The sequence below is a fragment of the Colletes latitarsis genome, unplaced genomic scaffold (genome assembly GCF_051014445.1).
Source record: "Colletes latitarsis isolate SP2378_abdomen unplaced genomic scaffold, iyColLati1 scaffold0006, whole genome shotgun sequence".
Classification (NCBI taxonomy): domain Eukaryota; kingdom Metazoa; phylum Arthropoda; class Insecta; order Hymenoptera; family Colletidae; genus Colletes; species Colletes latitarsis.
Window position 1 is genome coordinate 26,206,637 of NW_027488366.1, and position 26,728 is coordinate 26,233,364.

Consider the following 26,728-nt stretch of genomic DNA (forward strand, 5'->3'; position numbering starts at 1 on the left):
CTCAAAAATATTGATCGAAACCAGGTTTAATCTACTGTTTCAGTGTGGTACCACATTACTACGTGATCCAAACCAGAAAAAACACAGGATCCGTTGAACAAGTATGTGAAGAATGCGAAAGTATGAGTCTGATGAGTGAAAATCCCAGACCTAACCTAGACCTAACTTGCGTTATCCTCTCAAATATTGATCGAAACCAGGTTTAATTGACTGTTTCAGTGTGGTGCCACATTACTACGTGATCCAATCCAGTAAAAACCCAGGATCCGTTCAACAAGTATGTGAAGAATGCGAAAGTGTGAGTCTGATGTGTGAAAATCCTCGACCTAACCTATACCTAACATGCGTTATCCTCAAAAATATTGATGGAAACCAGGTTTAATCGACTGTTTCAGTGTGGTACCACATTACTACGTGATCCAAACCTGAAAAAAACCAGGATCAGTTCAACAAGTATGTGAAAAACGCGAAAGTATGAGCCTGGTGAGGGCGAACCCCAGACCTATCCCAGACCTAAGTTGCGTTATCCTCTAAAATATTGATCGAAACCAGGTTTAATGGACTGTTTCAGTGTGGTACCACTTTACTACGTGATCCAAACCAGAAAAAACCCTCGATCAGGTCAACATGTATGTGAAGAATGCGAAAGTATGAGTCTGGTGAGTGAAAATCCCAGGCCTAACCTAGACCTAACATGCATTATCCTCAAAAATATTGTTCGAAACCAGGTTTAATTGATTGTTTCAGTGTGGTCCCACATTACTCTGTGATCCAAACCAGAAAAAACCCAGGATCTGTTCAACAAGTATGTGAAGAATGCGAAAGTATGAGTCTGATGAGTGAAAATCCCCGGCCTAACCTAGACCTAACATGCATTATCCTCAAAAATATTGATCGAAACCTGGTTTACTCGACTGTTTCAGTGTGGTACCACACTACTACGTGACCCAAACCAGAAAAAACCCAGGATCTGTTCAACAAGTATGTGAAAAACGCGAAAGTATGAGCCTGGTGAGGGCGAACCCCAGACCTATCCCAGACCTAACTTGCGTTATCCTCTAAAATATTGATCGAAACCAGGTTTAATTGACTGTTTCAGCGTGGTACCACATTACTACGTGATACAATCCAGATACAGCCCAGGATCTAGCCATGAAGTATGAGAAATATGCGAAAGTATGAGCCTGATGAGGGCAAATCCTAAACCTAACCTAGGCCTAACATGAATTATTCTCTAAAATATTGATCGAAACCCGGTTTAATTGATTGGTTCAGCGTGGTCCCACATTACTACGTGATGCAAACCAGAAAAAACCCAGGATCCGATCAGCAAGTATGTGAAGAATGCGAAAGTATGAGTCTGATGAGTGAAAATCCCAGGCCTAACCTAGACCTAACATGGTGTAACCTCTAAAATATTGGTCGTATCCAGGTTTAATTGACTGCTTCAGTGAGGTACCACTTTTCTACGTGATCCAAAGCAGAAAACCCTCGATCAGGTCAACACGCATGTTAAAACTGCGAAAGTATGAGCCTGATGAGGGCAAATCCCAGACCTATCCCAGACCTAACATGCGTTATCCTCAAAAATATTAATCGAAACCAGGTTTAGTCGACTGTTTCAGTGTGGTACCACATTACTACGTGATACAATCCAGAAACAGCCCATGATCTAGCCATGAAGTATGAGAAATATGCGAAAGTGTGAGCCTGATGGGGGCAAATCCCAGACCTAACCTAGACCTAACATGCGTTATCCTCTAAAATATTGATCCAAACCAGGTTTAATGGACTGTATCAGTGTGGTACCACACTACTACGTGATCCAAACCAGAAACAAACCAGGATTTGTTCAACAAGTATGTGAAAAACGCGAAAGTATGAGCCTGATGAGGGCAAATCCCAGACCTATCCCAGACCTAACTTACGTTATCCTCTAAAATATTGAGCGAAACCAGGTTTAATTGACTGTCTCAGTGTTGTACTTCATTACTACGTGCTGCAATCCAGAAAAGGCCCAGGATCTGTTCAACAAGTATGTGAAAAACGCGAAAGTATGAGCCTGATGAGGGCAAATCCCAGACCTATCCCAGACCTAACTTGCGTTATCCTCTAAAATATTGATCGAAACCAGATTTAATTGACTGTTTCAGTGTGGTACCACATTACTGCGTGATCCAATCCAGTAAAAACCCAGGATCCGTTCAACAAGTTTGTGAAGAATGCGAAAGTATGAGTCTGATGAGTGAAAATCCCAGGCCTAACCTAGACCTAACATGCGTTATCCTCAAAAATATTGATCCAAACCAGGTTTAATCGACTGTTTCAGTGTGGTACCACATTACTACGTGAAGCAAACCAGAAAAAACCCTCGATCAGGTCAACATGCATGTTAAAACTGCGGAAGCATGAGCCTGATGAGGGCGAACCCCAGACCTATCCCAGACCTAACTTGCGTTATCCTCTAAAATATTGATCGAAACCAGGTTTAATTGATTGTTTCAGCGTGGTACCACATTACTACGTGATACAATCCAGAAACAGACCAGGATCTAGCCATGAAGTATGAGTAATATGCGAATGTATGAGCCTGATGAGGGCAAATCCTAGACCTAACCCAAACCTAACATGCGTTATCCTCTAAAATATTTATCAGGACCAGGTTTAATTGAATGTTTCAGTGTGGTACCACATTACTACGTGATCCAAACCAGAAAAAACCCAGGATCCGTTCAACAAGTATGTGAAGAATGCGAAAGTATGAGTCTGATGAGTGAAAATCCCAGGCCTAACCTAGACCTAACATGCGTTATCCTCAAAAATATTGATCGAAACCTGGTTTAGTCGACTGTTTCAGTGTGGTACCACATTACTACGTGACCCAAACCAGAAAAAACTCAGGATCTGTTCAACAAGTATGTGAAAAACGCGAAAGTATGAGCCTGATGAGGGCGAATCCCAGACCTATCCCAGACCTAACTTGCGTTATCCTCTAAAATATTGATCGAAACCAGGTTTAATCGACTGTTTCAGTGTGGTACTACATTGCTACGTGATCCAAACCAGAAAAAACCCAGTATCAGTTCAACAAGTATGTGAAAAACGCGAAAGTATGAGCCTGATGAGGGCGAATCCCAGACCTATCCCAGACCTAACTTGCGTTATCCTCTAAAATATTGATCCAAACCAGGTTTAATTGACAGTTTCAGTGTGGTGCCACGTTACTACGAGATCCAAACCAGAAATAGCCCAGGGTCTAGCCATGAAGTATGAGAAATATGCGAAAGCATGAGCCTGATGAGGGCAAATCCTAGACCTAACCTAGGCCTAACATGAATTATTCTCTAAAATATTGATCGAAACCAGGTTTAATTGATTGGTTCAGCGTGGTCCCACATTACTACGTGATCCAAACCAGAAAAAACCCAGGATCCGTTCAACAAGTATGTGAAGAATGCGAAAGTATGAGTCTGATGAGTGAAAATCCCAGGCCTAACCTAGACCTAACATGCGTTATCCTCAAAAATATTGATCGAAACCTGGTTTAATCGACTGTTTCAGTGTGGTACCTCATTACTATGTGATCCAAACCAGAAAATAACCCAGGATCTGTTCAACGAGTATGTGGAAAACGCGTTAGTATGAGCCTGATGAGGGCGAATCCCAGACCTATCTCAGACCTAACTTGCGTTATCCTCTAAAATATTTATCCAGACCAGGTTTCATTGAATGTTTCAGCGTGGTACCACATTACTACGTGATCCAATCCAGAAATAGCCCAGGATCTAGCCATGAAGTATGAGATATATGCGAAAGTATGAGCCTGATGAGGGCAAATCCCAGACCCATCCCAGACATAACATGCGTTATCCTCAAAAATATTAATCGAAACCAGGTTTAGTCGACTGTTTCAGTGTGGTCCCACATTACTACGTGATCCAAACCAGAAAAAACCCAGGATCCGTTCAACAAGTATGTGAAGAATGCGAAAGTATGAGTCTGATGAGTGAAAATCCCAGGCCTAACCTAGACCTAACATGCGTTATCCTCAAAAATATTGATCGAAACCTGGTTTAATCGACTGTTTCAGTGTGGTACCACATTACTACGTGACCCAAACCAGAAAAAACTCAGGATCTGTTCAACAAGTATGTGAAAAACGCGAAAGTATGAGCCTGATGAGGGCGAATCCCAGACCTATCCCAGACCTAACATGCGTTATCTACTAAAATATTGATCGAAACCAGGTTTAATCGACTGTTTCAGTGTGGTACCACATTACTACGTGATCCAAACCAGAAAAAACCCAGGATCAGTTCAACAAGTATGTGGAAAACGCGTTAGTATGAGCCTGATGAGGGCGAATCCCAGACCTATCTCAGACCTAACTTGCGTTATCCTCTAAAATATTGATCGAAACCAGGTTTAATTGACTGTTTCAGCGTGGTACCACATTACTACGTGATCCAATCCAGAAATAGCCCAGGATCTAGGCATGAAGTATGAGAAATATGCGAAAGTATGAGCCTGACGAGGGCAAATCCTAGACCTAACCCAGACCTACCATGCGTTATCCTCTAAAATATTTATCATGACCAGGTTTAATTGATTGTTTCAGTGTGGTCCCACATTACTACGTGATCCAAACCAGAAAAAACCCAGGATCCGTTCAACAAGTATGTGAAGAATGCGAAAGTATGAGTCTGATGAGTGAAAATCCCACGCCTAACCTAGACCTAACATGCATTATCCTCAAAAATATTGATCGAAACCTGGTTTAATCGACTGTTTCAGTGTTGTACCATATTACTACGCGACCCAAAGCAGAAAAAACCCAGGATCTGTTCAACAAGTATGTGAAAAACGCGAAAGTATGAGCCTGATGAGGGCAAATCCCAGACCTATCCCAGACCTAACTTGCGTTATCCTCTAAAATATTGATCCAAACCAGGTTTAATTGACTGTTTCTGTGTGGTACCACATTACTACGTGATCCAAACCAGAAATAGCCCAGGATCTAGCCATGAAGTATGAGAAATATGCGAAAGTATGAGCCTGATGAGAGCAAATCCCAGACCTAACCTAGACCTAACATGAATTATTCTCTAAAATATTGATCGAAACCAGGTTTAGTTGACTATTTCAGTGTGGTACCACATTACTACGTGATCCAAACAAGAAATAGCCCAGGATCTAGCCATGAAGTATGAGAAATATGCGAAAGTATGAGCCTGATGAGAGCAAATCCCAGACATAACCTAGACCTAACATGAATTATTCTCTAAAATATTGATCAAAACCAGGTTTAATTGACTGTTTCAGTGTGGTACCACATTACTACGTGATCCAATCCAGAAACTGCCCAGGATCTAGCCATGAAGAATGAGAAATATGCGAAAGTATGACCCTGATGAAGGCAAATCCCAGGCCTAACCTAGACTTAACATGCGTTGTCCTCTAAAATATTGATGGAAACCAGGTTTAATTGACTGTTTCAGTGTTGTACCACATTACTACGTGATCCAAACCAGAAGAAACCCAGGATCTGTTCAACAAGTATGTGAAAAACGCGAAAGTATGAGCCTGCTGAGGGCAAATCCCAGACCTATCCCAGACCTAACTTGCGCTATCCTCTAAAATATCGAACGAAACCAGGTTCAATTGACTGTTTCAGCGTGGTACCACATTACTACGCGATACAATCAAGAAACAGCCCAGGATCTAGCCATGAAGTATGAGAAGTATGCGAATGTATGAGCCTGATGAGGGCAAATCCTAGACCTAACCCAAACCTAACATGCGTTATCCTCTAAAATATTTATCAAGACCAGGTTTGATTGAATGTTTCAGTGTGGTACCACATTACTACGTGATCCAAACCAGAAAATACCCAGGATCCGTTCAACAAGTATCTGAAGAATGCGAAGGTATGAGTCTGATGAGTGAAAATCCCAGGGCTAACCTAGACCTAACATGCGTTATCCTCTAAAATATTTATCCAGACCAGGTTTCATTGAATGTTTCAGCGTGGTACCACATAACTACGTGACCCAAACCAGAAAAAACCCAGGATCTGTTCAACAAGTATGTCAAAAACGCGAAAGTATGAGCCTGCTGAGGGCAAATCCCAGACCTATCCCAGACCTAACTTGCGTTATCCTCTAAAATATTGAACGAAACCAGGTTCAATTGACTGTTTCAGCGTGGTACCACATTACTACGTGATACAATCCAGAAACAGCCCAGGATCTAGCCATGAAGTATGAGAAATATGCGAAAGTATGAACCCGATGAGAGCAAATCCCAGACCTAACCTAGACCTAACATGAATTATTCTCTAAAATACTGATCAAAACCAGGTTTAATTGACTGTTTCAGTGTGGTACCACATTACTACGTGATCCAATCCAGAAACAGCCCAGGATCTAGCCATGAAGTATGAGAAATATGCGAAAGAATGACCCTGATGAAGGCAAATCCCAGGCCTAACCTAGACCTAACATGCGTTGTCCTCTAAAATATTTATCATGACCAGGTTTAATTGATTGTTTCAGTGTGGTCCCACATTACTACGTGATCCAAACCAGAAAAAACCCAGGATCTGTTCAACAAGTATGTGAAAAACGCGAACGTATGAGCCTGATGAGGGCGAATCCCAGACCTATCCCAGACCTAACTTGCGTTATCCTCTAAAATATTGATCGAAACCAGGTTTAATCGAATGTTTCAGTGTGGTACCACATTGCTACGTGATCCAAACCAGAAAAAACCCAGTATCAGTTCAACAAGTATGTGAAAAACGCGAAAGTATGAGCCTGATGAGGGCGAATCCCAGACCTATCCCAGACCTAACTTGCGTTATCCTCTAAAATATTGATCAAAACCAGGTTTAATTGACTGTTTCAGCGTGGTACCACATTACTACGTGATACAATCCAGAAACAGCCCAGGATCTAGCCATGAAGTATGAGAAATATGCGAAAGTATGAGCCTGATGAGGGCAAATCCTAAACCTAACCTAGGCCTAACATGAATTATTCTCTAAAATATTGATCGAAACCCGGTTTAATTGATTGGTTCAGCGTGGTCCCACATTACTACGTGATGCAAACCAGAAAAAACCCAGGATCCGATCAGCAAGTATGTGAAGAATGCGAAAGTATAAGTCTGATGAGTGAAAATCCCAGGCCTAACCTAGACCTAACATGCGTTATCCTCAAAAATATTGATCCAAACCAGGTTTAATTGATTGGTTCAGTGTGGTTCCACACTACTACGTGATCCAAACAAGAGAAAACCCAGGATCTGTTCAACAAGTATGTGAAAAATGCGAAAGTATGACCCTGATGAGGGCAAATCCCAGACCTATCCCAGACATAACTTGCGTTGTCCTCTAAAATATTGATGGAAACCAGATTCCATTGACTGTTTCAGTGTGGTACTACATTACTACGTGATGCAATCCAGAAAAAGCCCAAGATCTAGCCATCAAGTATGAGAAATACGCGAATGAATGAGCCTGATGAAAGCAAATCCCAGACCTAACCTAGAACTAACATGGATTATTCTCTAAAATAATGATCGAAACCAGGTTTAATGGACCGCTTCAGTGTGGTACCACATTGCTACGTGATCCAAACCAGAAAAAACCCAGGATCTCTTCAACAAGGATGTGAAAAACGCGAAAGTATGAGCCTGATGAGGGCAAATCCTAGACCTAACTCAGACCTAACATGCGTTATCCTCTAAAATAGTGATCGAAACCAGGTTTAATGGACTGTTTCAGTGTGGTACCACACTACTACGTCATCCAATCCAGAAAAAACCAAGGATCAGTTCAACAAATATGTGAAAAACGCGAAAGTATGAGCCTGATGAGGGCGAATCCCAGACCTATCCCAGACCTAACTTACGTTATCCTCTAAAATATTGAGCGAAACCAGGTTTAATTGACTGTCTCAGTGTTGTACTTCATTACTACGTGCTGCAATCCAGAAAAGGCCCAGGATCTGTTCAACAAGTATGTGAAAAACGCGAAAGTATGAGCCTGATGAGGGCAAATCCCAGACCTATCCCAGACCTAACTTACGTTATCCTCTAAAATATTGAGCGAAACCAGGTTTAATTGACTGTCTCAGTGTTGTACTTCATTACTACGTGCTGCAATCCAGAAAAGGCCCAGGATCTGTTCAACAAGTATGTGAAAAACGCGAAAGTATGAGCCTGATGAGGGCAAATCCCAGACCTATCCCAGACCTAACTTGCGTTATCCTCTAAAATATTGATCGAAACCAGATTTAATTGACTGTTTCAGTGTGGTACCACATTACTGCGTGATCCAATCCAGTAAAAACCCAGGATCCGTTCAACAAGTTTGTGAAGAATGCGAAAGTATGAGTCTGATGAGTGAAAATCCCAGGCCTAACCTAGACCTAACATGCGTTATCCTCAAAAATATTGATCCAAACCAGGTTTAATCGACTGTTTCAGTGTGGTACCACATTACTACGTGATCCAAACCAGAAAAAACCCTCGATCAGGTCAACATGCATGTTAAAACTGCGGAAGCATGAGCCTGATGAGGGCGAACCCCAGACCTATCCCAGACCTAACTTGCGTTATCCTCTAAAATATTGATCGAAACCAGGTTTAATTGATTGTTTCAGCGTGGTACCACATTACTACGTGATACAATCCAGAAACAGACCAGGATCTAGCCATGAAGTATGAGTAATATGCGAATGTATGAGCCTGATGAGGGCAAATCCTAGACCTAACCCAAACCTAACATGCGTTATCCTCTAAAATATTTATCAGCACCAGGTTTAATTGAATGTTTCAGTGTGGTACCACATTACTACGTGATCCAAACCAGAAAAAACCCAGGATCCGTTCAACAAGTATGTGAAGAATGCGAAAGTATGAGTCTGATGAGTGAAAATCCCAGGCCTAACCTAGACCTAACATGCGTTATCCTCAAAAATATTGATCGAAACCTGGTTTAGTCGACTGTTTCAGTGTGGTACCACATTACTACGTGACCCAAACCAGAAAAAACTCAGGATCTGTTCAACAAGTATGTGAAAAACGCGAAAGTATGAGCCTGATGAGGGCGAATCCCAGACCTATCCCAGACCTAACTTGCGTTATCCTCTAAAATATTGATCGAAACCAGGTTTAATCGACTGTTTCAGTGTGGTACTACATTGCTACGTGATCCAAACCAGAAAAAACCCAGTATCAGTTCAACAAGTATGTGAAAAACGCGAAAGTATGAGCCTGATGAGGGCGAATCCCAGACCTATCCCAGACCTAACTTGCGTTATCCTCTAAAATATTGATCCAAACCAGGTTTAATTGACAGTTTCAGTGTGGTGCCACGTTACTACGAGATCCAAACCAGAAATAGCCCAGGGTCTAGCCATGAAGTATGAGAAATATGCGAAAGCATGAGCCTGATGAGGGCAAATCCTAGACCTAACCTAGGCCTAACATGAATTATTCTCTAAAATATTGATCGAAACCAGGTTTAATTGATTGGTTCAGCGTGGTCCCACATTACTACGTGATCCAAACCAGAAAAAACCCAGGATCCGTTCAACAAGTATGTGAAGAATGCGAAAGTATGAGTCTGATGAGTGAAAATCCCAGGCCTAACCTAGACCTAACATGCGTTATCCTCAAAAATATTGATCGAAACCTGGTTTAATCGACTGTTTCAGTGTGGTACCTCATTACTATGTGATCCAAACCAGAAAATAACCCAGGATCTGTTCAACGAGTATGTGGAAAACGCGTTAGTATGAGCCTGATGAGGGCGAATCCCAGACCTATCTCAGACCTAACTTGCGTTATCCTCTAAAATATTTATCCAGACCAGGTTTCATTGAATGTTTCAGCGTGGTACCACATTACTACGTGATCCAATCCAGAAATAGCCCAGGATCTAGCCATGAAGTATGAGATATATGCGAAAGTATGAGCCTGATGAGGGCAAATCCCAGACCCATCCCAGACATAACATGCGTTATCCTCAAAAATATTAATCGAAACCAGGTTTAGTCGACTGTTTCTGTGTGGTCCCACATTACTACGTGATCCAAACCAGAAAAAACCCAGGATCCGTTCAACAAGTATGTGAAGAATGCGAAAGTATGAGTCTGATGAGTGAAAATCCCAGGCCTAACCTAGACCTAACATGCGTTATCCTCAAAAATATTGATCGAAACCTGGTTTAATCGACTGTTTCAGTGTGGTACCACATTACTACGTGACCCAAACCAGAAAAAACTCAGGATCTGTTCAACAAGTATGTGAAAAACGCGAAAGTATGAGCCTGATGAGGGCGAATCCCAGACCTATCCCAGACCTAACATGCGTTATCTACTAAAATATTGATCGAAACCAGGTTTAATCGACTGTTTCAGTGTGGTACCACATTACTACGTGATCCAAACCAGAAAAAACCCAGGATCAGTTCAACAAGTATGTGGAAAACGCGTTAGTATGAGCCTGATGAGGGCGAATCCCAGACCTATCTCAGACCTAACTTGCGTTATCCTCTAAAATATTGATCGAAACCAGGTTTAATTGACTGTTTCAGCGTGGTACCACATTACTACGTGATCCAATCCAGAAATAGCCCAGGATCTAGGCATGAAGTATGAGAAATATGCGAAAGTATGAGCCTGACGAGGGCAAATCCTAGACCTAACCCAGACCTACCATGCGTTATCCTCTAAAATATTTATCATGACCAGGTTTAATTGATTGTTTCAGTGTGGTCCCACATTACTACGTGATCCAAACCAGAAAAAACCCAGGATCCGTTCAACAAGTATGTGAAGAATGCGAAAGTATGAGTCTGATGAGTGAAAATCCCACGCCTAACCTAGACCTAACATGCATTATCCTCAAAAATATTGATCGAAACCTGGTTTAATCGACTGTTTCAGTGTTGTACCATATTACTACGTGACCCAAAGCAGAAAAAACCCAGGATCTGTTCAACAAGTATGTGAAAAACGCGAAAGTATGAGCCTGATGAGGGCAAATCCCAGACCTATCCCAGACCTAACTTGCGTTATCCTCTAAAATATTGATCCAAACCAGGTTTAATTGACTGTTTCTGTGTGGTACCACATTACTACGTGATCCAAACCAGAAATAGCCCAGGATCTAGCCATGAAGTATGAGAAATATGCGAAAGTATGAGCCTGATGAGAGCAAATCCCAGACCTAACCTAGACCTAACATGAATTATTCTCTAAAATATTGATCGAAACCAGGTTTAGTTGACTATTTCAGTGTGGTACCACATTACTACGTGATCCAAACAAGAAATAGCCCAGGATCTAGCCATGAAGTATGAGAAATATGCGAAAGTATGAGCCTGATGAGAGCAAATCCCAGACATAACCTAGACCTAACATGAATTATTCTCTAAAATATTGATCAAAACCAGGTTTAATTGACTGTTTCAGTGTGGTACCACATTACTACGTGATCCAATCCAGAAACTGCCCAGGATCTAGCCATGAAGAATGAGAAATATGCGAAAGTATGACCCTGATGAAGGCAAATCCCAGGCCTAACCTAGACTTAACATGCGTTGTCCTCTAAAATATTGATGGAAACCAGGTTTAATTGACTGTTTCAGTGTTGTACCACATTACTACGTGATCCAAACCAGAAGAAACCCAGGATCTGTTCAACAAGTATGTGAAAAACGCGAAAGTATGAGCCTGCTGAGGGCAAATCCCAGACCTATCCCAGACCTAACTTGCGCTATCCTCTAAAATATCGAACGAAACCAGGTTCAATTGACTGTTTCAGCGTGGTACCACATTACTACGCGATACAATCAAGAAACAGCCCAGGATCTAGCCATGAAGTATGAGAAGTATGCGAATGTATGAGCCTGATGAGGGCAAATCCTAGACCTAACCCAAACCTAACATGCGTTATCCTCTAAAATATTTATCAAGACCAGGTTTGATTGAATGTTTCAGTGTGGTACCACATTACTACGTGATCCAAACCAGAAAATACCCAGGATCCGTTCAACAAGTATCTGAAGAATGCGAAGGTATGAGTCTGATGAGTGAAAATCCCAGGGCTAACCTAGACCTAACATGCGTTATCCTCTAAAATATTTATCCAGACCAGGTTTCATTGAATGTTTCAGCGTGGTACCACATAACTACGTGACCCAAACCAGAAAAAACCCAGGATCTGTTCAACAAGTATGTCAAAAACGCGAAAGTATGAGCCTGCTGAGGGCAAATCCCAGGCCTATCCCAGACCTAACTTGCGTTATCCTCTAAAATATTGAACGAAACCAGGTTCAATTGACTGTTTCAGCGTGGTACCACATTACTACGTGATACAATCCAGAAACAGCCCAGGATCTAGCCATGAAGTATGAGAAATATGCGAAAGTATGAACCTGATGAGAGCAAATCCCAGACCTAACCTAGACCTAACATGAATTATTCTCTAAAATACTGATCAAAACCAGGTTTAATTGACTGTTTCAGTGTGGTACCACATTACTACGTGATCCAATCCAGAAACAGCCCAGGATCTAGCCATGAAGTATGAGAAATATGCGAAAGAATGACCCTGATGAAGGCAAATCCCAGGCCTAACCTAGACCTAACATGCGTTGTCCTCTAAAATATTTATCATGACCAGGTTTAATTGATTGTTTCAGTGTGGTCCCACATTACTACGTGATCCAAACCAGAAAAAACCCAGGATCCGTTCAACAAGTATGTGAAGAATGCGAAAGTATGAGTCTGATGAGTGAAAATCCCAGGCCAAACCTAGACCTAACATGCGTTATCCTCAAAAATATTGATCGAAACCTGGTTTAATCGACTGTTTCAGTGTGGGACCACATTACTACGTGACCCAAACCAGAAAAAACTCAGGATCTGTTCAACAAGTATGTGAAAAACGCGAACGTATGAGCCTGATGAGGGCGAATCCCAGACCTATCCCAGACCTAACTTGCGTTATCCTCTAAAATATTGATCGAAACCAGGTTTAATCGAATGTTTCAGTGTGGTACCACATTGCTACGTGATCCAAACCAGAAAAAACCCAGTATCAGTTCAACAAGTATGTGAAAAACGCGAAAGTATGAGCCTGATGAGGGCGAATCCCAGACCTATCCCAGACCTAACTTGCGTTATCCTCTAAAATATTGATCAAAACCAGGTTTAATTGACTGTTTCAGCGTGGTACCACATTACTACGTGATACAATCCAGAAACAGCCCAGGATCTAGCCATGAAGTATGAGAAATATGCGAAAGTATGAGCCTGATGAGGGCAAATCCTAAACCTAACCTAGGCCTAACATGAATTATTCTCTAAAATATTGATCGAAACCCGGTTTAATTGATTGGTTCAGCGTGGTCCCACATTACTACGTGATGCAAACCAGAAAAAACCCAGGATCCGATCAGCAAGTATGTGAAGAATGCGAAAGTATAAGTCTGATGAGTGAAAATCCCAGGCCTAACCTAGACCTAACATGCGTTATCCTCAAAAATATTGATCCAAACCAGGTTTAATTGATTGGTTCAGTGTGGTTCCACACTACTACGTGATCCAAACAAGAAAAAACCCAGGATCTGTTCAACAAGTATGTGAAAAATGCGAAAGTATGACCCTGATGAGGGCAAATCCCAGACCTATCCCAGACATAACTTGCGTTGTCCTCTAAAATATTGATGGAAACCAGATTCCATTGACTGTTTCAGTGTGGTACTACATTACTACGTGATGCAATCCAGAAAAAGCCCAAGATCTAGCCATCAAGTATGAGAAATACGCGAATGAATGAGCCTGATGAAAGCAAATCCCAGACCTAACCTAGAACTAACATGGATTATTCTCTAAAATAATGATCGAAACCAGGTTTAATGGACCGCTTCAGTGTGGTACCACATTGCTACGTGATCCAAACCAGAAAAAACCCAGGATCTCTTCAACAAGGATGTGAAAAACGCGAAAGTATGAGCCTGATGAGGGCAAATCCTAGACCTAACTCAGACCTAACATGCGTTATCCTCTAAAATAGTGATCGAAACCAGGTTTAATGGACTGTTTCAGTGTGGTACCACACTACTACGTCATCCAATCCAGAAAAAACCAAGGATCAGTTCAACAAATATGTGAAAAACGCGAAAGTATGAGCCTGATGAGGGCGAATCCTAGACCTATCCCAGACCTAACTTGCGTTGTCCTCTAAAATATTGAGGGAAACCAGGTTTAATTGACTGTTTCAGTGTTGTACTTCATTACTACGTGATGCAATCCAGAAAAAGGCCTGGATCTAGCCATCAAGTATGAGAACTATGCGAAAGAATGAGCCTGATGAGAGCAAATCCCAGAACTAACCTAGACCAAACATGAATTATTCTCTAAAATATTGATCGAAACCAGGTTCAATGGACTGTTTCAGTGTGGTACCACATTGCTACGTGATCCAAACCAGAAAAAACCCAGGATCAGTTCAACAAGTATGTGAAAAACGTGAAAGTATGAGCCTGATGAGGGCGAATCCCAGACCAATCCCAGACCTTACTTGCGTTATCCTCTAAAATATTGATCGAAACCAGGATTAATTGACTGTTTCAGCGTGGTACCACATTACTACGTGATACAATCCAGAAACAGCCCAGGATCTAGCCATGAAGTATGAGAAATATGCGAAAGTATGAGCCTGATGAGGGCAAATCCTAGACCTAACCCAAACCCAACATGCGTTATCCTCAAAAATATTGATCGAAACCAGGTTTAATCGACTGTTTCAGTGTGGTACCACATTACTACGTGATCCAAACCAGAAAAAACACAGGATCCGTTGAACAAGTATGTGAAGAATGCGAAAGTATGAGTCTGATGAGTGAAAATCCCAGACCTAACCTAGACCTAACTTGCGTTATCCTCTCAAATATTGATCGAAACCAGGTTTAATTGACTGTTTCAGTGTGGTGCCACATTACTACGTGATCCAATCCAGTAAAAACCCAGGATCCGTTCAACGAGTATGTGAAGAATGCGAAAGTATGAGTCTGATGTGTGAAAATCCTCGACCTAACCTATACCTAACATGCGTTATCCTCAAAAATATTGATGGAAACCAGGTTTAATCGACTGTTTCAGTGTGGTACCACATTACTACGTGATCCAAACCAGAAAAAACCCTCGATCAGGTCAACATGTATGTGAAGAATGCGAAAGTATGAGTCTGGTGAGTGAAAATCCCAGGCCTAACCTAGACCTAACATGCATTATCCTCAAAAATATTGATCGAAACCAGGTTTAATTGATTGTTTCGGTGTGGTCCCACATTACTCTGTGATCCAAACCAGAAAAAACCCAGGATCTGTTCAACAAGTATGTGAAGAATGCGAAAGTATGAGTCTGATGAGTGAAAATCCCCGGCCTAACCTAGACCTAACATGCATTATCCTCAAAAATATTGATCGAAACCTGGTTTAATCGACTGTTTCAGTGTGGTACCACACTACTACGTGACCCAAACCAGAAAAAACCCAGGATCTGTTCAACAAGTATGTGAAAAACGCGAAAGTATGAGCCTGGTGAGGGCGAACCCCAGACCTATCCCAGACCTAACTTGCGTTATCCTCTAAAATATTGATCGAAACCAGGTTTAATTGACTGTTTCAGCGTGGTACCACATTACTACGTGATACAATCCAGAAACAGCCCAGGATCTAGCCATGAAGTATGAGAAATATGCGAATGTATGAGCCTGATGAGGGCAAATCCTAGACCTAACCCAAACCTAACATGCGTTATCCTGTAAAATAATTATCAAGACCAGGTTTAATTGAATGTTTCAGTGTGGTACCACATTATTACGTGAACCAAACCAGAAAATACCCAGGATCCGTTCAACAAGTATGTGAAGAATGCGAAAGTATGAGTCTGATGAGTGAAAATCCCAGGCCTAACCTAGACCTAACATGCATTATCCTCAAAAATATTGATCGAAACCAGGTTTAATTGATTGTTTCAGTAGGCCCCACATTACTCTGTGATCCAAACCAGAAAAAACCCAGGATCTGTTCAACAAGTATGTGAAGAATGCGAAAGTATGAGTCTGATGAGTGAAAATCCCCGGCCTAACCTAGACCTAACATGCATTATCCTCAAAAATATTGATCGAAACCTGGTTTAATCGACTGTTTCAGTGTGGTACCACACTACTACGTGACCCAAACCAGAAAAAACCCAGGATCTGTTCAACAAGTATGTGAAAAACGCGAAAGTATGAGCCTGCTGAGGGCAAATCCCAGACCTATCCCAGACCTAACTAGCGTTATCCTCTAAAATGATTGAACGAAACCAGGTTTAATTGACTGTTTCAGCGTGGTACCACATTACTACGTGATACAATCCAGAAACAGCCCATGATCTAGCCATGAAGTATGAGAAATATGCGAAAATATGAGCCTGACAAGGGCAAATCCTAGACCTAACCCAGACCTAACATGCGTTATCCTCTAAACTATTTATCATGACCAGGTATAATTGATTGTTTCAGTGTTGTACCACATTACTACGTGATCCAAACCAGAAAAAACCCAGGATCCGTTCAACAAGTATGTGAAAAACGCGAAAGTATGAGTCTGATGAGGTCAAATCCCAGACCTATCCTAGACTTAACTTGCGTTATCCTCTAAAATATTGATCGAAACCAGGTTTAATTGACTGTTTCAGCGTGGTACCACATTACTACACGATACAATCCAGAAACAGCCCAGGATCTAGCCATGAAGTATGAGAAATATGCGAATGTATGAGCCTGATGAGGGCAAATCCTAGACCTAACCCAAACCTAACATGCGTTATCCTGTAAAATATTTATCAAGACCAGGTTTAATTGAATGTTTCAGTGTGGTACCACATTACTACGTGAACCAAACCAGAAAATACCCTCGATCAGGTCAACATGTATGTTAAAACTGCGAAAGTATGACCCTGATGAGGGCAAATCCCAGGGCTTACCTAGACCTAACATGCGTTGTCCTCTAAAATATTGCTGGAAACCAGGTTTAATTGACTGTTTCGGTGTTGTTCTTCATTACTACGTGATGCAATCCAGAGAAAGCCCAGGATCTAGCCATCAAGTATGAGAACTATGCGAAAGAATGAGCCTGATGAGAGCAAATCCCAGACCTAACCTAGACCTAACATGAATTATTCTCTAAAATATTGATCGAAACCAGGTTCAATGGACTGTTTCAGTGTGGTACCACATTGCTACGTGATCCAAACCAGAAAAAACCCAGGATCAGTTCAACAAGTATGTGAAAAACGTGAAAGTATGAGCCTGATGAGGGCGAATCCCAGACCAATCCCAGACCTTACTTGCGTTATCCTCTAAAATATTGATCGAAACCAGGATTAATTGACTGTTTCAGCGTGGTACCACATTACTACGTGATACAATCCAGAAACAGCCCAGGATCTAGCCATGAAGTATGAGAAATATGCGAAAGTATGAGCCTGATGAGGGCAAATCCTAGACCTAACCCAAACCCAACATGCGTTATCCTCCAAAATATTGATCGAAACCAGGTTTAATCGACTGTTTCAGTGTGGTACCACATTACTACGTGATCCAAACCAGAAAAAACACAGGATCCGTTGAACAAGTATGTGAAGAATGCGAAAGTATGAGTCTGATGAGTGAAAATCCCAGACCTAACCTAGACCTAACTTGCGTTATCCTCTCAAATATTGATCGAAACCAGGTTTAATTGACTGTTTCAGTGTGGTGCCACATTACTACGTGATCCAATCCAGTAAAAACCCAGGATCCGTTCAACGAGTATGTGAAGAATGCGAAAGTATGAGTCTGATGTGTGAAAATCCTCGACCTAACCTATACCTAACATGCGTTATCCTCAAAAATATTGATGGAAACCAGGTTTAATCGACTGTTTCAGTGTGGTACCACATTACTACGTGATCCAAACCAGAAAAAACCCTCGATCAGGTCAACATGTATGTGAAGAATGCGAAAGTATGAGTCTGGTGACTGAAAATCCCAGGCCTAACCTAGACCTAACATGCATTATCCTCAAAAATATTGATCGAAACCAGGTTTAATTGATTGCTTCGGTGTGGTCCCACATTACTCTGTGATCCAAACCAGAAAAAACCCAGGATCTGTTCAACAAGTATGTGAAGAATGCGAAAGTATGAGTCTGATGAGTGAAAATCCCCGGCCTAACCTAGACCTAACATGCATTATCCTCAAAAATATTGATCGAAACCTGGTTTAATCGACTGTTTCAGTGTGGTACCACACTACTACGTGACCCAAACCAGAAAAAACCCAGGATCTGTTCAACAAGTATGTGAAAAACGCGAAAGTATGAGCCTGGTGAGGGCGAACCCCAGACCTATCCCAGACCTAACTTGCGTTATCCTCTAAAATATTGATCGAAACCAGGTTTAATTGACTGTTTCAGCGTGGTACCACATTACTACGTGATACAATCCAGAAACAGCCCAGGATCTAGCCATGAAGTATGAGAAATATGCGAATGTATGAGCCTGATGAGGGCAAATCCTAGACCTAACCCAAACCTAACATGCGTTATCCTGTAAAATATTTATCAAGACCAGGTTTAATTGAATGTTTCAGTGTGGTACCACATTATTACGTGAACCAAACCAGAAAATACCCAGGATCCGTTCAACAAGTATGTGAAGAATGCGAAAGTATGAGTCTGATGAGTGAAAATCCCAGGCCTAACCTAGACCTAACATGCATTATCCTCAAAAATATTGATCGAAACCAGGTTTAATTGATTGTTTCAGTAGGCCCCACATTACTCTGTGATCCAAACCAGAAAAAACCCAGGATCTGTTCAACAAGTATGTGAAGAATGCGAAAGTATGAGTCTGATGAGTGAAAATCCCCGGCCTAACCTAGACCTAACATGCATTATCCTCAAAAATATTGATCGAAACCTGGTTTAATCGACTGTTTCAGTGTGGTACCACACTACTACGTGACCCAAACCAGAAAAAACCCAGGATCTGTTCAACAAGTATGTGAAAAACGCGAAAGTATGAGCCTGCTGAGGGCAAATCCCAGACCTATCCCAGACCTAACTAGCGTTAGCCTCTAAAATGATTGAACGAAACCAGGTTTAATTGACTGTTTCAGCGTGGTACCACATTACTACGTGATACAATCCAGAAACAGCCCATGATCTAGCCATGAAGTATGAGAAATATGCGAAAATATGAGCCTGACAAGGGCAAATCCTAGACCTAACCCAGACCTAACATGCGTTATCCTCTAAACTATTTATCATGACCAGGTATAATTGATTGTTTCAGTGTTGTACCACATTACTACGTGATCCAAACCAGAAAAAACCCAGGATCCGTTCAACAAGTATGTGAAAAACGCGAAAGTATGAGTCTGATGAGGTCAAATCCCAGACCTATCCTAGACTTAACTTGCGTTATCCTCTAAAATATTGATCGAAACCAGGTTTAATTGACTGTTTCAGCGTGGTACCACATTACTACACGATACAATCCAGAAACAGCCCAGGATCTAGCCATGAAGTATGAGAAATATGCGAATGTATGAGCCTGATGAGGGCAAATCCTAGACCTAACCCAAACCTAACATGCGTTATCCTGTAAAATATTTATCAAGACCAGGTTTAATTGAATGTTTCAGTGTGGTACCACATTACTACGTGAACCAAACCAGAAAATACCCTCGATCAGGTCAACATGTATGTTAAAACTGCGAAAGTATGACCCTGATGAGGGCAAATCCCAGGGCTTACCTAGACCTAACATGCGTTGTCCTCTAAAATATTGCTGGAAACCAGGTTTAATTGACTGTTTCGGTGTTGTTCTTCATTACTACGTGATGCAATCCAGGGAAAGCCCAGGATCTAGCCATCAAGTATGAGAAATATGCGAAAGAATGAGCCTGATGAGAGCAAATCCCAGAACTAACCTAGACATAACATGAATTATTCTCTAAAATATTGATCAAAACCAGGTTTAATTGACTGTTTCAGTGTGGTACCACATTACTACGTGATCCAATCCAGAAATAGCCCAGGATCTAGGCATGAAGTATGAGTAATATGCGAAAGTATGAGCCTGACGAGGGCAAATCCTAGACCTAACCCAGACCTAACATGCGTTATCCTCTAAAATATTTATCATGACCAGGTTTAATTGATTGTTTCAGTGTGGTCCCACATTACTACGTGATACAAACCAGAAAAAACCCAGGATCCGTTCAACAAGTATGTGAAGAATGCGAAAGTATGAGTCTGATGAGTGAAAATCCCAGGCCTAACCTAGACCTAACATGCATTATCCTCAAAAATATTGATCGAAACCAGGTTTAATTGATTGTTTCAGTAGGCCCCACATTACTCTGTGATCCAAACCAGAAAAAACCCAGGATCTGTTCAACAAGTATGTGAAGAATGCGAAAGTATGAGTCTGATGAGTGAAAATCCCCGGCCTAACCTAGACCTAACATGCATTATCCTCAAAAATATTGATCGAGACCTGGTTTAATCGACTGTTTCAGTGTGGTACCACACTACTACGTGACCCAAACCAGAAAAAACCCAGGATCTGTTCAACAAGTATGTGAAAAACGCGAAAGTATGATCCTGCTGAGGGCAAATCCTAGACCTAACCCAGACCTAACATGCGTTATCCTCTAAAATATTTATCATGACCAGGTATAATTGATTGTTTCAGTGTGGTCCCACATTACTACGTGATCCAAACCAGAAAAAGCCCAGGATCTAGGCATGAAGTATGAGAAATATGCGAAAGTATGAGCCTGACGAGGGCAAATCCTAGACCTAACCCAGACCCAACATGCGTTATCCTCTAAAATATTTATCAAGACCAGGTTCAATTGATTGTTTCAGTGTGGTCCCACATTACTGCGTGATCCAAACCAGAAAAAACCCAGGATCCGTTCAACAAGTATGTGAAGAATGCGAAAGTATGAGTCTGATGAGTGAAAATCCCAGACCTAACCTGGACCTAACATGCGTTATCCTCAAATATATTGATCGTAACCTGGCTTAATCGACTGTTTCAGAGTGGTACTACATTACTACGTGACCCAAACCAGAAAAAACCCAGGATCTGTTCAACAAGTATGTGAAAAACGCGAAAGTATGAGCCTGATGAGGGCAAATCCCAGACCTATCCCAGACCAAACTTGCGTTATCCTCAAAAATATTGATCGAAACCAGGTTTAATCGACTGTTTCAGTGTGGTACCACATTGCTACGTGATCCAAACCAGAAAAAACCCAGGATCAGTTCAACAAGTATGTGAAAAACGCGAAAGTATGAGCCTGATGAGGGCGAATCCCAGACCTATCCCAGACCTAACATGCGTTATCCTCTAAAATATTGATCGAAACCAGGATGAATTGACTGTTTCAGCGTGGTACCACATTACTACGTGATACAATCCAGAAACAGCCCAGGATCTAGCCATGAAGTATGAGAAATATGCGAAAGTATGAGCCTGATGAGGGCAAATCCTAGACCTAACCCAAACCTAACATGCGTTATCCTCTAAAATATTGATCGAAACCAGGTTTAATGGACTGCTTCAGTGTGGTACCACTTCACTACGTGATCCAAAGCAGAAAGAACCCTCGATCAGGCCAACATGTATGTTAAAACTGCGAAAGTATGAGTCTGATGAGTGAAAATCCCCGGCCAAACCTAGACCTAACATGCGTTATCCTCAAAAATATTGATCGAAACCAGGTTTAATTGACCGTTTCAGTGTGGTACCACATTACTACGTGATCCAATCCAGAAATAGCCCAGGATCTAGCCATGAAGTATGAGAAATATGCGAAAGTATGAGCCTGACGAGGTCAAATCCTGGACCTAACCCAGACCTAACATACGTTATCCTCTAAAATATTTATCAAGACCTGGTTTAATCGACTGTTTCAGTGTGGTACCACATTACCATGTGATCCAAACCAGAAAATAACCCAGGATCTGTTCAACGAGTATGTGAAGTGTGCGAAAGTATGAGTCTGGTGAGGGCAAATCCCAGACCTATCCCGGACCTAACTTGCGTTATCCTCTAAAATATTGATCGAAACCAGGTTTAATCGACTGTTTCAGTGTGGTACCACATTACTACGTGATCCAAAACAGAAAAAACCCAGGATCAGTTCAACAAGTATGTGAAAAACGCGAAAGTATGAGCCTGATGAGGGCGAATCCCAGACCTATCCCAGACCCAACTTGCGTTGTCCTCTAAAATATTGATGGAAAACAGGTTTAATTGTCTGTTTCAGTGTTGTACTTCATTACTACGTGATGCAATCCAGAAAAAGCCCAGGATCTAGCCATCAAGTATGAGAAATATGCGAAAGAATGAGCCTGATGAGAGAAAATCCCAGACCTAACCTAGACCTAACATGAATTATTCTCTAAAATATTGTTCGAAACCAGGTTTTATGGACTGTTTCAGTGTGGTACCACATTACTACGTGATCCAAACAAGAAAAAACCCAGGATCTGTTCAACAAGTATGTGAAAAATGCGAAAGTATGACCCTGATGAGGGCAAATCCCAGACCTATCCCAGACATAAATTGCGTTGTCCTCTAAAATATTGATGGAAACCAGATTCCATTGACTGTTTCAGTGTGGTACTACATTACTACGTGATGCAATCCAGAAAAAGCCCAACATCTAGCCATCAAGTATGAGAAATATGCGAAAGAATGAGCCTGATGAGAGCAAATCCCAGACCTAACCTAGAACTAACATGGATTATTCTCTAAAATATTGATCGAAACCAGGGTTAATGGACTGCTTCAGTGTGGTACCACATTACTACGTGATCCAAACCAGAAAAAACCCAGGATCTGTTCAACAAGTATGTGAAAAATGCGAAAGTATGACCCTGATGAGGGCAAATCCCAGACCTATACCAGACATAACTTGCGTTATCCTCTAAAATATTGATCGAAACCAGGTTTAATTGACTGTTTCAGTGTGGTACCACATTACTACGTGATCCGATCGAGAAATAGCCCAGGATCTATCCATGAAGTATGAGAAATATGTGAAAGTATGAGCCTGATGAGGGCAAATCCTAGACCTAACCCAGACCTAACATGCTTTATCCTCAAAAATATTTATCAAGCCCAGGTTTAATTTAATGTTTCAGTGTGGTGCCACATTACTACGTGATCCAAACCAGAAAAAACCCAGGATCTGTTCAACAAGTATGTGAAGAATGCGAAAGTACGAGTCTGATGAAGGAAAATTCCTGGCCTATCCCAGACCTAACATGCGTTATCCTCTAAAATATTGATCGAAACCAGGATGAATTGACTGTTTCAGCGTGGTACCACATTACTACGTGATGCAATCCAGAAACAGCCCAGGATCTAGCCATGAAGTATGAGAAATATGCGAAAGTATGAGCCTGATGAGGGCAAATCCTAGACCTAACCCAAACCTAACATGCGTTATCCTCTAAAATATTGATCGAAACCAGGTTTAATGGACTGCTTCAGTGTGGTACCACTTCACTACGTGATCCAAAGCAGAAAGAACCCTCGATCAGGCCAACATGTATGTTAAAACTGCGAAAGTATGAGTCTGATGAGTGAAAATCCCCGGCCAAACCTAGACCTAACATGCGTTATCCTCAAAAATATTGATCGAAACCAGGTTTAATTGACCGTTTCAGTGTGGTACCACATTACTACGTGATCCAATCCAGAAATAGCCCAGGATCTAGCCATGAAGTATGAGAAATATGCGAAAGTATGAGCCTGACGAGGTCAAATCCTGGACCTAACCCAGACCTAACATACGTTATCCTCTAAAATATTTATCAAGACCTGGTTTAATCGACTGTTTCAGTGTGGTACCACATTACTATGTGATCCAAACCAGAAAATAACCCTGGATCTGTTCAACGAGTATGTGAAGTGTGCGAAAGTATGAGTCTGATGAGGGCAAATCCCAGACCTATCCCGGACCTAACTTGCGTTATCCTCTAAAATATTGATCGAAACCAGGTTTAATCGACTGTTTCAGTGTGGTACCACATTACTACGTGATCCAAAACAGAAAAAACCCAGGATCAGTTCAACAAGTATGTGAAAAACGCGAAAGTATGAGCCTGATGAGGGCGAATCCCAGACCTATCCCAGACCTAACTTGCGTTGTCCTCTAAAATATTGATGGAAAACAGGTTTAATTGTCTGTTTCAGTGTTGTACTTCATTACTACGTGATGCAATCCAGAAAAAGCCCAGGATCTAGCCATCAAGTATGAGAAATATGCGAAAGAATGAGCCTGATGAGAGAAAATCCCAGACCTAACCTAGACCTAACATGAATTATTCTCTAAAATATTGTTCGAAACCAGGTTTTATGGACTGTTTCAGTGTGGTACCACATTACTACGTGATCCAAACAAGAAAAAACCCAGGATCTGTTCAACAAGTATGTGAAAAATGCGAAAGTATGACCCTGATGAGGGCAAATCCCAGACCTATCCCAGACATAAATTGCGTTGTCCTCTAAAATATTGATGGAAACCAGATTCCATTGACTGTTTCAGTGTGGTACTACATTACTACGTGATGCAATCCAGGAAAAGCCCAAGATCTAGCCATCAAGTATGAGAAATATGCGAAAGAATGAGCCTGATGAGAGCAAATCCCAGACCTAACCTAGAACTAACATGGATTATTCTCTAAAATATTGATCGAAACCAGGGTTAATGGACTGCTTCAGTGTGGTACCACATTACTACGTGATCCAAACCAGAAAAAACCCAGGATCTGTTCAACAAGTATGTGAAAAATGCGAAAGTATGACCCTGATGAGGGCAAATCCCAGACCTATACCAGACATAACTTGCGTTATCCTCTAAAATATTGATCGAAACCAGGTTTAATTGACTGTTTCAGTGTGGTACCACATTACTACGTGATCCGATCGAGAAACAGCCCAGGATCTATCCATGAAGTATGAGAAATATGTGAAAGTATGAGCCTGATGAGGGCAAATCCTAGACCTAACCCAGACCTAACATGCTTTATCCTCAAAAATATTTATCAAGCCCAGGTTTAATTTAATGTTTCAGTGTGGTGCCACATTACTACGTGATCCAAACCAGAAAAAACCCAGGATCTGTTCAACAAGTATGTGAAGAATGCGAAAGTACGAGTCTGATGAAGGAAAATTCCTGGCCTAACCTAGTCCTAAAGTCCGTTATCCTCTAAAATATTGATCGTAACCAGGATTAATTGACTGTTTCAGCGTGGTACCACATTACTACGTGATACAATCCAGAAACAGCCCAGGATCTAGCCATGAAGTATGAGAAGTATGCGAAAGTATGAGCCAGATGAGGGCAAATCCTAGACCTAACGCAAACCTAACATTCGTCATCCTATAAAATATTGATCCAAACCAGGTTTAATGGACTGCTACAGTGTGGTACCACTTCACTATGTGATCCAAAGCAGAAGAAACCCTCGATCAGGCCAACATGTAAGTTAAAACTGCGAAAGTATGATTCTGATGAGTGAAAATCCCCGGCCTAACCTAGACCTAACATGCGTTATCCTCAAAAATATTGATCGAAACCAGGTTTAATCGACTGTTTCAGTGTGGTACCACACTACTACGTGACCCAAACCGGAAAAAACCCAGGATCTGTTCAACAAGTATGTGAAAAACGCGAAAGTATGAGCCTGATGAGGGCAAAGCCCAGACCTATCCCAGACCTAACTTGCGTTATCCTCTAAAATATTGATCGAAACCAGGTTTAATTTACCGTTTCGGTGTGGTACCACATTACTACGTGATCCAATCCAGAAATAGCCCAGGATCTAGCCATGAAGTATGAGAAATATGCGAAAGTATGAGCCTGACGAGGGCAAATCCTGGACCTAACCCAGACCTAACATACGTTATCCTCTAGAATATTTATCAAGACCTGGTTTAATCGACTGTTTCAGTGTGGTACCACATTACTATGTGATCCAAACCAGAAAATAACCCAGGATCTGTTCAACGGGTATGTGAAGTGTGCGAAAGTATGAGTCTGATGAGGGCAAATCCCAGACCTATCCCAGACCTAACTTGCGTTATCCTCTAAAATATTGATCGAAACCAGGTTTAATTGACTGTTTCAGCGTGGTACCACATTACTACGTGATGCAATCCAGAAAAAGCCCAGGATCTAGCCATCAAGTATGAGAAATATGCGAAAGAATGAGCCTGATGAGAGCTAATCCCAGACCTAAACCAGACCTAACATGCGTTATCCTCTAAAATATTTATCAAGACCAGGTTTAATTGATTTTTTCAGTGTGGTCCCACATTACTACGTGATCCAAACCAGAGAAAACCCAGGATCCGTTCAACAAGTATGTGAAAAATGCGAAAGTATGACCCTGATGAGGGCAAATCCCAGACCTATCCCAGACATAAATTGCGTTGTCCTCTAAAATATTGATGGAAACCAGATTCCATTGACTGTTTCAGTGTGGTACTACATTACTACGTGATGCAATCCAGAAAAAGCCCAAGATCTAGTCATCAAGTATGAGAAATATGCGAAAGAATGAGCCTGATGAGAGCAAATCCCAGAC